The 14,486-nt window shown below is 44.3% G+C and overlaps 1 protein-coding gene across 6 annotated transcripts in view; it reads right to left on the bottom strand.

Annotated features, from left to right (window-relative positions):
- DMAP1 (DNA methyltransferase 1 associated protein 1) overlaps window positions 1-14,486 on the bottom strand; it is a 406,667-nt gene that overhangs the window by 236,524 nt on the left and 155,657 nt on the right. The window lies entirely within an intron of this gene.

The raw sequence follows: 14,486 nt of genomic DNA, 5'->3' as shown, positions 1-14,486 counted from the left end.
GAAAATGGAATGGAGATAGATAAAGAGGATACATAAGCAAGCAACTGCGATCCAAAATCAACCTGTATGAATGACTGAAACCAATGGAACACGAAAAATGCACAAATTCTGACTCAAGGCCCTACAGAGACTGTTCCTTTCAAGCCTAATGAAGAGACAACTCTATACGCTCAATAGTAAATTAAAGAAATATTAAATTTGGGAGTCCAATGATTAGACATTTTTAAAAAGTAAGTAACATTTTTATATGTATTCCAGAAAATGTAACTAAACACAGAAAATGATTTCATTCAGAAACAAAAACATTGCACAGTTTTTTTTTAAATTAACATTTTTATCTTGGTTGGATGTAGTATAATTTTTCAATAAAACAGACAATTATGATTTGCGTTCTAAACCGTGAAGACCGTTGGAACAGTGCTAATGGGAAAAATCTTTCAGCCAATACGCAAAAGTACATTATAAACTTGACAGGTGCAAGAGAACAGGGAGAAGGAGAGAGAAACAGAAACAAAGGATACAGTTTCAGTCAGTTCTGGGCAGCATCCTAACTGGGCATACTTGTTTATCTGTGGCGTCCCAGAACTAGCAATACTACTGCAAACCAATACGATAATGATAACGCTATTCCCTTTAGGTACCAGCCACTCCAGAAGTAGTGAAGTTGACCACTCCAGGCTTACTGCAGAAGATGGGCGTGGGTCCTTCCTTTTGAGAAAGCAGTAGGGTCAGATGCATTCACACACTTGCTACTAGCACATGCAATGCACCCAATTTGGCTTGTGCTGTGTGGTGCCTGTCTATACTGCTGTTGTAGTTCTCCTTCACGTAGGAACATCAGCACTGGTTTTGCAGAGATGCTATAGGAAGCTGGCTCTCTATATAGTGCACCAGTAAGTAAACCTTAATGTTAAATTAATTAAACTCATTTCAATATAAAATATAGTGACAAATAAAATTCATTCAAACAGTTAAAAAGACTTCTTCGCATGTGGTGGGGGAAGGGTCTCAATGTATATACATCAGTATCCCGTCTAAAAAACTAAGTCCATTTTTGTGCAAATAAGCAAGAGATGGCTCAACATTGCATAAGAAGTCTGGCAACTAGCTCTACCTGAATATCCTGAAGTTATCCGGGTACTCAAAGTGCTTTGTGCAAGGAGGAAACATGTGTAAATGATGACTGAAGTACAGTGAGCAAGCCTGGAATTCAGGTCCAGTGCTGCAATTAATGAGGTGGTAGATACTACAGGTCACTGCTGAGTCAGCTGTGCAGGCTGGTAGGTTCCTTTGTTTAAGTCCTATTCATCTCTTTGTAGATATTTTACTGTTCGGAAGATTGCTTGAGGGTCCCCAGAGTTTAAGAATGCTGTTACAAGCAAAAAACGAGAAAAAAAACGTTTAAGACTGCGGTTATGGCTTGTCAGCAGGAGTGCACCTCAGCCGGTCTCCAGAAGGCCCTGAGCCAGCGGCGGTGCAGATTAAAAGTAGACCTACAGAAGCAAAAAGAGTGAACCGCATCTTCTTTTGAACGGCTGCATACCTGTAGGGAGCTTCTAACGCTGCCCTTAGCCAGGGCATGCATTGATTGGGAGGACACCAAGGAGGTATTTTAAAAAGATTCCCTTGATCTTGCTGCTGAAGGCTTCACCCAAATATGGTTGTGGTTTTCGCAGTATGTAGCTGTTTAGTACCATCATGTGTGGGTGTGGTTCTCAGGAGAAGCCAAGTCCTCTATGGATAAGATTAGTTTCAACATTTTGCTAGTTGTCCTTTGAAACGACTCGTAGGTGGGCATTGCGGACCTTAACAGAGCTACCCTGAGCTGGTCAATGGAACCTTTGAGACATTATACAGCTGCTAAGTAGCGTTTGTTGATTTCCAGACAGATGTTGTGATATATGGCATTCCGTTCAGTGGACTGGAGTCCATAGCACATGGTGATGAATGCTGTGCTTGTAGCTATCGTTTATTTGGCTAGACCAAATTCTAGGTGATCTGGATGGCTGAGGTGTATCTGTGTAGATGGAAGAATAGTACACCAAAAAGAGGTACACTGTGCAGACGGTCCAGGTGACCCATATTGGTTTACAGAGGCACAAATAATAATCCCAAATGCTCTCTTTTGTGGTAGTGTGGGCCCGCCTTATAGGCTTATCAGCAGGTAGTGCTAAGTATTTGTTGTACTCACAGAGGCAATAAGGAGACAGACACAAAATTAATCCAAGACTCATTTTGAAAAATAACACGTATTTTTATATAAATGTCAACACCAAGAACATTGGGCCCTATTCACAGAATGAACTTAAGACTCAATCCTAAACTTACAACTATTTTAATATTCACAGAATGCACTTACTACTTTTGGCATTCACAGAATGCACTTACTACTTTTGGCATTCACAGAATGCACTTACTACTTTTGGCATTCACAGAATGCACTTACTACTTTTGGCATTCACAGAATGCATTTACTACTTTTGGTATTCACAGAAGTTCGGATTTTGCCTTAAGACAGACTTAAGACAGACTTAAGACAGACTTAAGACAGACTTAAGACAGACTTAAGACAGACTTAAGTTAGGATTTTGTCTTAAGTCGGTCTTAAGTCCGTGGTCTTAAGTCCGTGGTGGTCTTAAGTCTGTGGTGGTCTTAAGTCCGTGGTGGTCTTAAGTCCGTGGTGGTCTTAAGTCCGTGGTGGTCTTAAGTCCGTGGTGGTCTTAAGTCCGTGGTGGTCTTAAGTCTGTGGTGGTCTTAAGTCTGTGGTGGTCTTAAGTCTGTGGTGGTCTTAAGTCCGTGGTCTTAAGTCCGTGGTCTTAAGTCCGTCTTAAAACAAACTTAAGAGAAAATCCTAACTTCTGTAAATACCAAAAGTAGTACCGTAGGTTCATTCTATGAATGCCAAAAGTAGTAAGTGCATTCTGTGAATACCAAAATAGTAGTAAGTTTAGGATTGAGTCTTAAGTTCATTCTGTGAATCGGGCCCATTGTGATCTAGTAAGTATTTTTCGAGTTAATGATTTTTTCAAGTAAGCAAAATGTACACTTAAGTGAGTCTTTATGCAGTAATCCTTTCTAAGGGGAGGGGGGAGGCATATACTTCATACAGTTACTTGCAATAGGTTTGCGCAGTTTCCGTTCAGGACTTAAGATGCTAGGCGGGCAGGGGTCCAAAGAACCACCAGCCATTCGTCATTACCTGTCCTAGAGTGTCCAGGTACAGCGGTGCTGGTCGGGTTGGTAGATTTGCGCTACACTGAAGGAAGGGGGGGGGGGCACCTAGAAACAGGCTGCAGTGGGGGACTTGGGGACAAGTCTGGGAGCTCAGTTCGTGAGCATCCTGGGAGCAAGGAGGCACAGTCTGTTTTCGGGAACTTGGTCTGGGGGGGCTGCTGCATCAGTATAACCTGAGGGTGGCAGAACGGTGGACCAGACTTTTCAGTTGGTGCCTGCAAGCTGCAGGGGAGTAGCTATACTCCCAGAAAGATTGCTGGCAATTTGCCAAGTGCTGGCAGCTCATTGGGGCTCTTGGCAGATGCATAGCAGCAGGACACAGCAGTTTGTCACAATGGTTTGGACAGGTGCAAGAAGGCAGGTTTGGTGCAAACATTTCCACAGCTGGTCCTCAGTTCTAGCTTCTTGCCAGAGCAGGCATTGTTTCTGGCCTGTAAGAGCATTGCTCACCCCTCCTAAGGGGTCAGAAACTAGTCTATGGTGGCAGGCTGGACAAGTCAGCCAGCATTTTAGAGGGCTAGTAGGGTTTATGGGATACCTTGGAGGTACCCCCTGGGTGCATGTATTAATTCATCCCAGGACTCAGTGAGGGTTTATGAATATGAGGTGTTTAAAACACATAGGTACCCATTAAGCAATTATGTAGCTGGGAAACTAGTTCTGACCAGGATTAAGTATGCAGCTGTGGATGGCTTCCCTGTTCACTTGTAATATCTAGATCATGCAGATATGGCCTTACATGTAATATAATGCACACTGCTTTAGGAAAGGGTGCAAGGCCTGCTGTAGGGGTGACTTAAAAATATTACATGCAGTGTTAAGAGACATGGCACACAGGTGTGCGCCATGTCGTGTTTCGACTTTTTAGAGCACCTTGTCATGTAGCCTGCATTGGCAGTCTGTATGAGTTTGATGCTGGGTCCCTTAGAGTGGTACAAGATATGCTGCAGTTCTTAGGTACCCAAGATATGCTGCAGTTCATAGGGACCCTCTTTAGTACCTATGTCCTAGATACCAGGGCACCACTTACTAGAGACTTACAGAGGTGCTAAAGGCCTGGCTAAGTGAAGATCAATTGACCAGTTCACTTGTTTTGGAGAAGGAACACTGGCACTGGGTACCTGGTTGGCAGGATCCTAGTGCACTTCAGTCAAAGTTGCATCAAATACCAGGAAAAAAGTGGGGGGACTACTGCAACACAAACAGAGTTTGCTATAATTTGTACTAAAAGTTATTGGTTCTTCCCCTTGTTTGACCACAACTCAGTAAACGTTTTTGTAACTTAATTTTCAGGTCTTTCGCTTCCATAAAAGCAGTTAATTAAATTAATTGATAACAAAATCCTTAATTGTGTACCCAACAATGAGGTAATCATTGCTCCACAACCAGTATTTGGTCCACGAACTACAATCAAAGGCCATATAATACAAAGGGTTGTGATTCCCAACACTAACAAACTAAACCATCTGAAATCACAAGCATTTCTTGAAACATGTCTGACTTGGCTAACTAAACGGATCTAGAGGACTGGGAAACCTATGTTAAAAAAGCCCGGTTCATTTGCATTTAAGAGACCTGGCTGGCCCATTCAATTGTTTTTTATGCCGTCTCCTCCTATTATACTACAGCTATAAGTGAGGCCAAGGGGGACATTATTGTTTTAAGATCTACTAGTCTTGCACTTAAAGTTAAAATACACTTTTTATTGTCTTCCTGCTATCAATTTATGCAGTTCGTATTCAGATGGCAATCCGGATATTTTACTAACATATTATTATAACAATCTATTTGACTCCGCAAGAGTTGATGTGGTAAAAGCCCTTGAAATAGATCTGGACCACTTCACTGAATAGTCTAGCAAGGATTACTTTATAGCATGGGGCCAGGGAGTTTAACTATACTGTCTGCCCTATTTCATCAAAACGGGTGTGAGGCCTTTTGGACAACAGGGCAAATGACAAGGGTCACTTCAAACACTGTGCATATGGTTCAGCATTGAATGTCCTCTTAGTAAAATATAATCTAAAAATAGTAGACCCCTGCATCCCAAATTACCACCTACAGCCCCCAACCTTTATAGGGAGAGGTTGCAATAGTAACAGACCACCTTCTCACTACAGATGGTGACAGAATTACTCCAATTAAGGATTAGTTTACTTCTAGTCCCAGATTCAGGCAAAATTGACACTATAACCCGTGCTGGTATAGATGGCATGACAATGAAATGAGCTGGTATCAATCTCTCTGTGTAAAGAAAAATGGATCTGGTGGCCAGGAACATGGACTCTTAAGCCAGGGCTGGCCTTAGAATTAAATTCTGAGGAGACAATGGAGGCCCATATATCATATCAAATTTGAGAAGTCAAATACTGAGCATAAGGTCTATGGGCAAAAGGATGGAAAGCAAAAGCTGGTTTAACATCACAGGCGTGAAAGGAACTCCTAAATCTATTAGATTTGAGGCCTAGGGACCCTAAGACTCGGTACAACAAGGCAATAAATACCAGAAAAAAAGAGTTGCAATAGGAATTTAATTCAAGCTGCAAGCACTAAAGAAAGCATATTATTTGGGACTCGAGTTTTTTCTGTAAGGGGCACGACCCGACCTGTACTCCTCTAATACCCCTGCACAAGGGGTGGATAGTTTAGGAACAGTTTTCTCACACAAAAGAGGCAATAGAAGGAATTGGAAATGCTGGGTCTATAATCTCAACCCCGTGGTTTTTACTGTCGACGAGGTGGTAAGGGCAATAATAAAAGCCCAAAGTGGAAGCTCCCGGGTTCAGACAGGTTACCAATGGATTCTTATAAGTCTGAAGTAAATCTTTGGGCCACCCTGATGACCAAGGTACTAAACGTGGCAGGGGCAGGCAACATACCCCCATCTATGGCCAATTCACTAATAATCCCCATATTTAAGAAGGGATCAAGGAAAGACCCAACATTTTATCGTCCAATTTCATTGCTTGACACCTCAGCCAAGTTATTGGGTGGAGGGGAGGGGTCCTGTTAGAGTGATTGTAAAATAAGGCTATGGAAAATGGGATTATAACAAGTGCCCAATATGGATTTAGGAAAGGCCTGAGGATGGTTGAGCAATCACTTAATCTAAACCTTTTGATCAGGAAATACACCTAGGCGAAAGAAGGCTAGCTGCACATGTGGCCAATAGATCTAAGTTGCGCATCTGATTTTGTCAACCACCAAAAACTATGGTAATGTATTGGCCTATTAGGGGCCCGCAAAGCGATAATTACGCTGCTAGCTCACCTGTCTAAAATATCTAAGTGCCAAAGTTGGGTTTTAGTTCAACGGAGAACTCACACCATCCTTTAATATACTGTGAAAAGTTTGGCTAGGGAGTGGTCTGGCACCCTTCCTCTTCTCCCTATATATTAATGTAGTTGATGATAAACTTAGGTCGACAGGTGCTTATACTCTCAGAGTCTGCAAGTAACAAATACCTATACTGTTTTTTGCAGAGAACACGGTGATTGTACTGTTAACCCGAAAAAGCCAGTTATTGAGTATTAATATCACTTAAGCGGGTGCACAGACTCAAACAAGCCAAGGGAGGTCCACAATATCGAGAGGACCATTCTTACATAGGACACAAGAGGCAAATCAGTCTGTATGTTCATTTAACTCCTAAGCTCCGGTGCAGATATCACTAAGACTCTGTTACAGAGACTGACCATTACTCAAGCCATACGATCTTCCCCAGGTAGTTATAAGTACTAAATGTGTTGAAATATAAAGGCTAAAATTAACATTGCCGGCACCATCTTGTTTAACGTAAGCCTCTGTGAGCGTGTAAGCGGCAACTATTTTAGATACCACGGCCATTTCGTACAGGTAGACTGGAGTTGGAATAGTAAATTATACTACTCCCAAGTCCAAAGTTGTGAGAAAGTGAGTTTCTGTTGCAGTACCCCCCCCACTTTTTGCCTAATACCGGATGCACTTTTCCTTGGTGTGCCCTGGGCCCCTGCCAATCAGGTACCCAGGGCCTGTGTTCCTTCCTTAAAAACTGTACTGAAGCCTAAACCCAATTGGCATCTCTGGCCACATGTCAGCCCCTAGTAAATGGTACCACAGGTATCCAGGGCATTGTGACCAGAGAAGACCCCTAGGGGCTGTCACACTTATTGTGCCACCCTTAGGGACCCTGTACCCTGACACACACACACTGCCTTTGCAGGCTGAGTGTCATGGTGCACAACTAAACAAAGAGTCGACATGGCACACATCTGTGCCATGCCCACAAACCCACTGCCCTGGCATACATCAGCCACCCCTCTAGCTGGGTGCACTATGCCAGTGGTGTGGGCACAAGTGCATGAGCCCTGTGCCCCTACAGTACCCAGGGCCATTCCTGGGCACTAAGTGCAGTGATGCCATTAAGAGTATATGGTGCTGGGAGGTTGTCATTACGAACTCCACAGCACCATAATGGCTACACTGAAGGCTGACAAGTTTGATATCAAACTTCTCAGCACATTCAACCCACACTGATGCCAGTGTGGGATTTGATGTAAAATGCACCGCAGAGGGCATCTTAGAGATGCCCACTGAAACCTAACCTACAATCCACGTCTTGTCTGAGAGGCTGTCTAGGCTGCCAAAGAGCAGACATGTTGCTGGACCCCTGGGTGGAGAGCTCCCGCTCTCCTGGGCCTGCAAGAATGCACATCCTGGGACGAGGTGCCAAGCCTCCTCCCCCAGGTTGGGCAGGGGAAGATTCAAAGGTATTCCACCTTTGTGAGCTTCTCCGGACCACTTGCTGTACTCAGCAACTGGCCCCCACCAGTTCCAACCCCCACTCTGGCGGGAAGACTGGCGGGAAACCCTTCGTCAGAGTGTGTCAGCCTCTGCCAATTCCACCCCTCAGGTGGGAGAGGCGAGGTGATGCACGACCCCGGGCTCTGGCCATCTTTAAGAGGGGGAGCCCTGCCCAATCACAGCTAGGCTTCTGCCACCTCCCACAGGAGAGGAGCAGGTAAGGGGGTGTACCCACCCCAGGACAGGGACCCATTGGTCCCTGCCCTTGCCCTACCTGTAACGCCCCTAAATTTAGTTTTATGGGGCACCCTGAACCTTTTCCACAGATCCAGATTCCGAAACAAGAAAGAAGAACAAGAAACAAGAAGACCTGCCGTGCAGCTGCTAAAAAAGAGGAAGACACCAACTGATTTGGCCCCAGCCCTACATGCCGGTCGCCCCTCGAACCTGCTCCTGCTAAACCCTGTCATCTCCAGTGTTCAGAAACCTCAAAAACCCTGGAGGACCTGACTGCCTTGTGACTTTGACTACCTGGGTGTCCCACGAGCAGTGGTACTGCTTAAAGCAAGTAACAAGGCATGGCATCAGCCTGGAACCGCGAACCCTGCACACTCTGCACCCGCCAAGCCTGGCCTGTGCTGTGCTGGAGTGAATCAAGACCCTGAGGACGTCCCCCCGGCGATTCTGACTTTGAATCCAGTGTCCAAGGAACCTCCTCGACTACCCCGACGAAGCCTGCAGCATCAGGACAAAGGACCCCTCCGACCGTAACCAGCCTCCCGACCTCAAAAGACACCCCTACACCCGGCACTGCACGGCCCACTGTGCCCAACTCCTGGGTGCCTACCTATCCTCCAAGATCCCAACTTATCCCGCGAAGCGTTGGTTGCTCCAGAAGGTCCTCCGTGCCCGAGCCTGCAGCCTTTGTTCCCTTTTCAAGATAGTCATTGAATAACATTGAGCCCCCGACGGCTCCCAGCCGCCCGCGTGCCCCTGGCAGTGCAACCTGTACCCTCTCCTACTTCCCCATTTGCCCTGAGCATGTAACCAGGACCCAGCTTCCACCGCCTCGTGGACTACTATCCAGCAGCCACCAACGGATAACATTGGGCCTAACTACCTCTGCACCCGGCCGCCCCTGTGCCACTATGGGTGTACCAACTGTACCTACTGACCCTGGGGGACCCCTGAGTCTATGCCCAGAACCTTAACTTCACCAGTCGAGTAATCACCTGAAAACTGATGACTCACTTTCCTGCCTTAGGATAACATTGACTGGTTTGACTCAAAAAATCTTCCAAGTGTGAAGTTTTGAAACTTTAAAATATTCATCTAAAATCAGACGAATAACTAATTCCGAAGTACTCACCTGTGATCAGGAGAGAAGCCAGTACTGTACCTTTTAGCCCAGTACTGAACCGCAAGAATAATCATAACCGTGTTTACTAGTAACCTAAATTTCTTCCATAGGAAACCATTAACTGTTTTTCTGTGAAATTTCTTGTCTACTTTTGAAAATTACAAATAATCCTTAAAAATGGTACCAACTACTAAAACGTAATTACGTACCTGTCTTAGTTAGAGATCCCAGTACTGAACCTAGGAATCCAGTTCCTGATTACTAAAGTAACGAGAACCTACTTTACCTGTGACTTGAATTTCCTGCCATAGGAGAACATTGCTAGTTTTTCACTGAAAAGTTTCTAAGTGTAAACTTTTAAAATACCTTTATATTCTTTAAAAAACACTGCAATAACCAAAACGTTTTCACTAAACTGTTTTCAGCTTAGACCCTAGGACTGAATCTAGGATGCAGTCCTGGAGTTACAAAAGTAATCTATAAAGTAATTACTGCATTTATGTGAAAAAACCCATTGAGCTCAATCTTACATTGTGTTTAGAATTGTGTTGCCTACTGCAACCACTGTGCTTATTGTGTTTACAAAGTCTATTGACTTTCTCCAAAGTACATATCTGAGATCACTCATATTGAGAAAAGTATATTTTGATACGTGTTGGTTCTAAAAATATATTTTGATATAAAAACAATTGCCCTGGAGTTCAGTCCTTGAGTGTGTGAAACCTTTTGCTGACTGAGTGTGTACAACAAATGCTTTACACTGTCCTCTGGTACTGCCTTACTGCTCGACTAAGCTACCACTTTAGAGAGTAAGGTCACACCTGACTTTAACATCTGTTATATCTCTGGGGATTGTGGACTCTATACACACTGTACCTTACTTTGGTCCAGTATATATAGTGCCACTTTCTCACAAGCGCCCTCCAACGCAAGTCGTTGTAACGACTTGCGTTGTAAAAACCACGATGTAAAGTACAGCGATGTAAATGTATGCGTTGGAACGTCATACATCCAAAATGTATGTTTCCTCTAGCTTAGCCATTGGGTTTGATTTTTTCCAGTTGATTTTTGTAGATTTTAGGTTACCACTTCCTGGCTTTTTTAGTGATAGCTTTACTATTTTTCCAATATCGAATAGTATTTAAACTAGTTTTTTAAAAAGCTGAAGAATAAGTGTTGCTGAAATAACAGGGGAGCCAGTAATGGTTATTCCAGTAGTGACATTTCAACCGCAGTGGAATAATGAGGAATTCTGAATGCAAGAGGAGAGTCTCTGAGTCATTGATCTGTCAAACAAATAAAGCACATTCCATATCTTAAGAAATTCACATAATTTTCTTCAAGCTCATTTATTAGTGGGTAATGCTAAGGAGATAATGTAATGTAATTTCTTCACTACCAAAGTGGCAAACATCTATACATCCTTTGGTGGAGATGTAGGGACCAGCTCCACTGTCAGAAGAAAGGAAATTCCCCATATTAACCATGACCCTTTCTCTCACTTCGCTGACACTTCAGAAGATCAAATCAGCAGACTCATCTCCATCACTAAGTCAGGATCCCCTTTGGACCCTTGTCCCCCCCCAGTGATGGCCAATCTAAGTGAGGTGATTTCTCACCCACTTATGGAAATCTGCAACACTGCCTTTCATACCGGTTGTTACCCAGCCCCGTGGAAGAAGGCAGTGATTAAGCCTCTATTGAAGAAGCCCTCCCTGGATCCCTCTGCCTTGGTCAGTTATAGACCTATTGCCTGTCTCCCTTTCCCGGCCAAAATTTGCGAAACTCTGATGAACAAACAGCTCTCAGAGTACGTCGACACTTACCAACTCTTAGATGAAACGCAATTTGGCTTCAGGAAGGGACATGGGACGGAGACCGCGCTAATAAAAGCCTCTGACGAAATCAGAACCATCATGGATCAGGGAGGAGTGGCCATCCTAATTCTTCTGGATCTGTCCGCAGCATTTGACACGGTCGACCATGCTATCTTGGTCGACCGTGTCACAGCTCTGGGGATAGATGGTCTGGCCAGAGACCTTATTTCATCCTTCCTGGCCGACCGTACCCAGACAGTCAAGTTGGGCAACTTCTATTCTCCCGTCTCTGCACTACCATGTGGAGTACCCCAAGGCTCCTCGCTAAGTCCCACGCTATTCAACATCTATGTAGCGGACTTAGCGAGGGTAATAAAGGCCTATGGGGTACGATTAACCTCCTATGCAGACGATACCCAACTGGTGCTGGCGATCCACAAGAACGGCACAGCAGTGGCAGCTAATTTCCAGGAGGCCATGCTCGCTGTTAGTACATGGATGTCCTCCAACTGCCTAAGGCTTAACTCGGATAAAACCGAGGTTATGACCTTTGGCAACCTCGCTCCAGAATGGTCCCCCATCTGGTGGCCTAACCAACTGGGCACTCCACCCGTCCCTGTGGTAAAAGCGAGAAATTTGGGAGTCATCTTTGACAGCAAATTAACATTCAACCTTCATGTCAACAAGGTTGTCTCCTCTGCTTTCTTTGTTTTAAAGAAAATAAAGAAACTGCTGCCTTATCTCCCCACCTCTGCTGGGAAGACCTTAGTTACCACTCTGGTATTTTCTAAAATCGATTACGGAAATGCCCTCTTCCTTAACACCCAGAAACAGGTGCTGCTGAAGCTACAGTCAGTACAGAACGCGGCTGCCAGAATTCTTCTAAACATCCCTCGCCGCCAACCTACCACTCTTGCTATCCGCCAGCTCCATTGGCTTAGAGTAGAGAGCCGCATTAAGTTCAAGGCCCTCTGCATTGCCTATAAGGCAGTGCATGGCATAGGACCTAAATTCTTGACTGAGGCACTCCAGGTCTACACCCCCAAAAGACTGTTGAGATCTGCCAACACTTGCCTTCTACCTGTACCGCGTACCAGAACGGCAACCTGGGGAGACCGTCGCTTCTTAGTGGCTGTACCAAAACTTTGGAACCTTCTTCCACTAAATATCAAAAATGCACCCAACTTGATGAGCTTCCGCAGGCTCGTAAAGACATGGTTGTTTGACCAGTGAATCCTATTACTGTGATCCTGCTAGTTCACACATGCGCCGAGACACCTCCGGGTATTTGTCGCGCAATAAAAATAGCAAAAATAAATAAATAAATAAATAAATAAATGTAATAATGCAGGTATTGCAATAAAATAGCTACAGAGGAGTAGATCATTTTCCCCTTAATCTTCAATAAAACATTACCAAGAGATTAACTTGGAAGAACAATTGTGAAAAGTGCCAGCCTACGGTTAAAACAAAAGCACAATACGACACTCAAAAATGAACGGCTTGGAACTAAACCTGGGTGGGCTGAGCAAACAACCAAAACATTCTCTAGCCCTGGGAAGAAGATATTAACTCAGCTCTAAAAGGCTTTAAGCAGCTCTTGCACACTGCCAACGTTTACATGTTCTTTCCTTGAAGGTACATTCTCTTACAAGAACAAAAGTGAAAATGTGTGAGAGGAGGTTTAAGCCGATTTGAAGACACCACTCTCTTTAAATAAGCCTAATAAAGGGTTTCTGCAACCAAAATGGTTTTGCTCTTGCGAGTATTAAAAATGAGAGCAGAAAGAATGGCAGAGTGATGTGTGGACCGTCGGTGCAGTCTGCCTCGTCAAAGCTTGTTGAGTACTGCATGAGTAGCTACAAAGAAGGAGGTTCCCAGTAGTAATTCGACTAGCCGAAGATTGGCTGTTGGGAGCATCTCCAAAAAAAGGAGCATTAGGCAAAATGTTGTAAAATAATGCATACATCCTGCTGGCTACTAACTAAGGGTCTGATTTAGAGTCCGGCAGACGGGTTACTCCGTCACAAACATGACTGATATCCCACCTGCCGCATTACAAGTGCATTATATCCAATGGAACTTGCAATACGGCGCACAGGATATCCTGTCCACCAAACTCTAATACAGGCCCTAACTCACTGCTGCGACTGCTACTCTTTTATGCTGTTACTGTGCTGCACTACAAACAGCCCTCTAATATCGATGATAAAGGTGGCTTATGAACAAAGCTCACTTTATGTAAAAGGGGCGGCCTCTTTAATCCCAGATCAAGGTAATTTGTTTGAATTGCTTTATATGACTCAGCAGTGTGTGGAGAAAAACTGTACAGATCTCCGATTAGACCTCTGAAAGCAAGAACTGGCACTGTGAGAAGGTAAAGAACCTCTGGCAAGAATTCAAATCAATCCTGGACTGAAGAACCTACAAATCAGAACACTGTATAAAGCAGTGCGCCTTCCAGTGAAAATATACCTTTCAAATAAAACACTGATTCTCTGTCTTTAAAAAAAAACAATGGAATCAGATGACAGTAGCTGAAGAGTTCTAAGCCCCAATTCTAGTGTGGCAGACTTAAAAATGTCCTTTCCTTCGGTAACTATCCTCCTGACGGAGTCGCCATCTAACCGCAGAGTCCACCCCTTTGTAGGTCGAGCCTAGGCAGTGCTTGAGCTGACGCTTAGCGACCTGTAGTAATTGCCTTGTGGAGTTCCAATTCCACCCATTGCTTGCTTTTGTTTTTCATTTTCCTATGTCTGTGTCCTTCAAAAATCCTTGCTTGCCACTTTGTCCCTCCTTTTTCTCTTCCGATCCTCCCACGCAGCACAGACTAAGACCTGTCTCATCACACTAAAGTTCTACATCTGTTCTTTGGAGGACTACTTCTTTATTGGTTTCCTGCCCTGTTTCTGTTTGCCTGTGTGCAGTTTAAGCACAAATGCAGATTACATTTAAATACAGTTTTCCTCCCTTCCACCTCCTCTTAATTCCACAGTTGTACTGGGGGTACGTCTTGGACCATGCCTCCCGCTTCATCGTTTATATTGTTTAGGCTATTAGCAATGTTTGATGGCGACTGTCATTTGGGCTATTTTCAGTAGGTTGTTAGTTTGGTTTGGGGTTTTATTCTAAGGAGGATTGGGCTAGTTTATTATCTGTTGCAGTCAGCAACGCACAGGAGCATTAATCCTTTTTGCCTGCGTGCACTATGGCTCTCAGTGTCATACAGGCTCAGATTTCTTTTTTGCAACTGCCATGCGCAATGTGACAAGCTTCGCCACACAAGGGACGAC

The sequence above is a fragment of the Lissotriton vulgaris genome, chromosome 1_2 (genome assembly GCF_964263255.1).
Source record: "Lissotriton vulgaris chromosome 1_2, aLisVul1.2, whole genome shotgun sequence".
NCBI classification, from domain to species: Eukaryota; Metazoa; Chordata; class Amphibia; order Caudata; family Salamandridae; genus Lissotriton; species Lissotriton vulgaris.
This window is presented reverse-complemented; position numbering and strand designations above follow the sequence as displayed.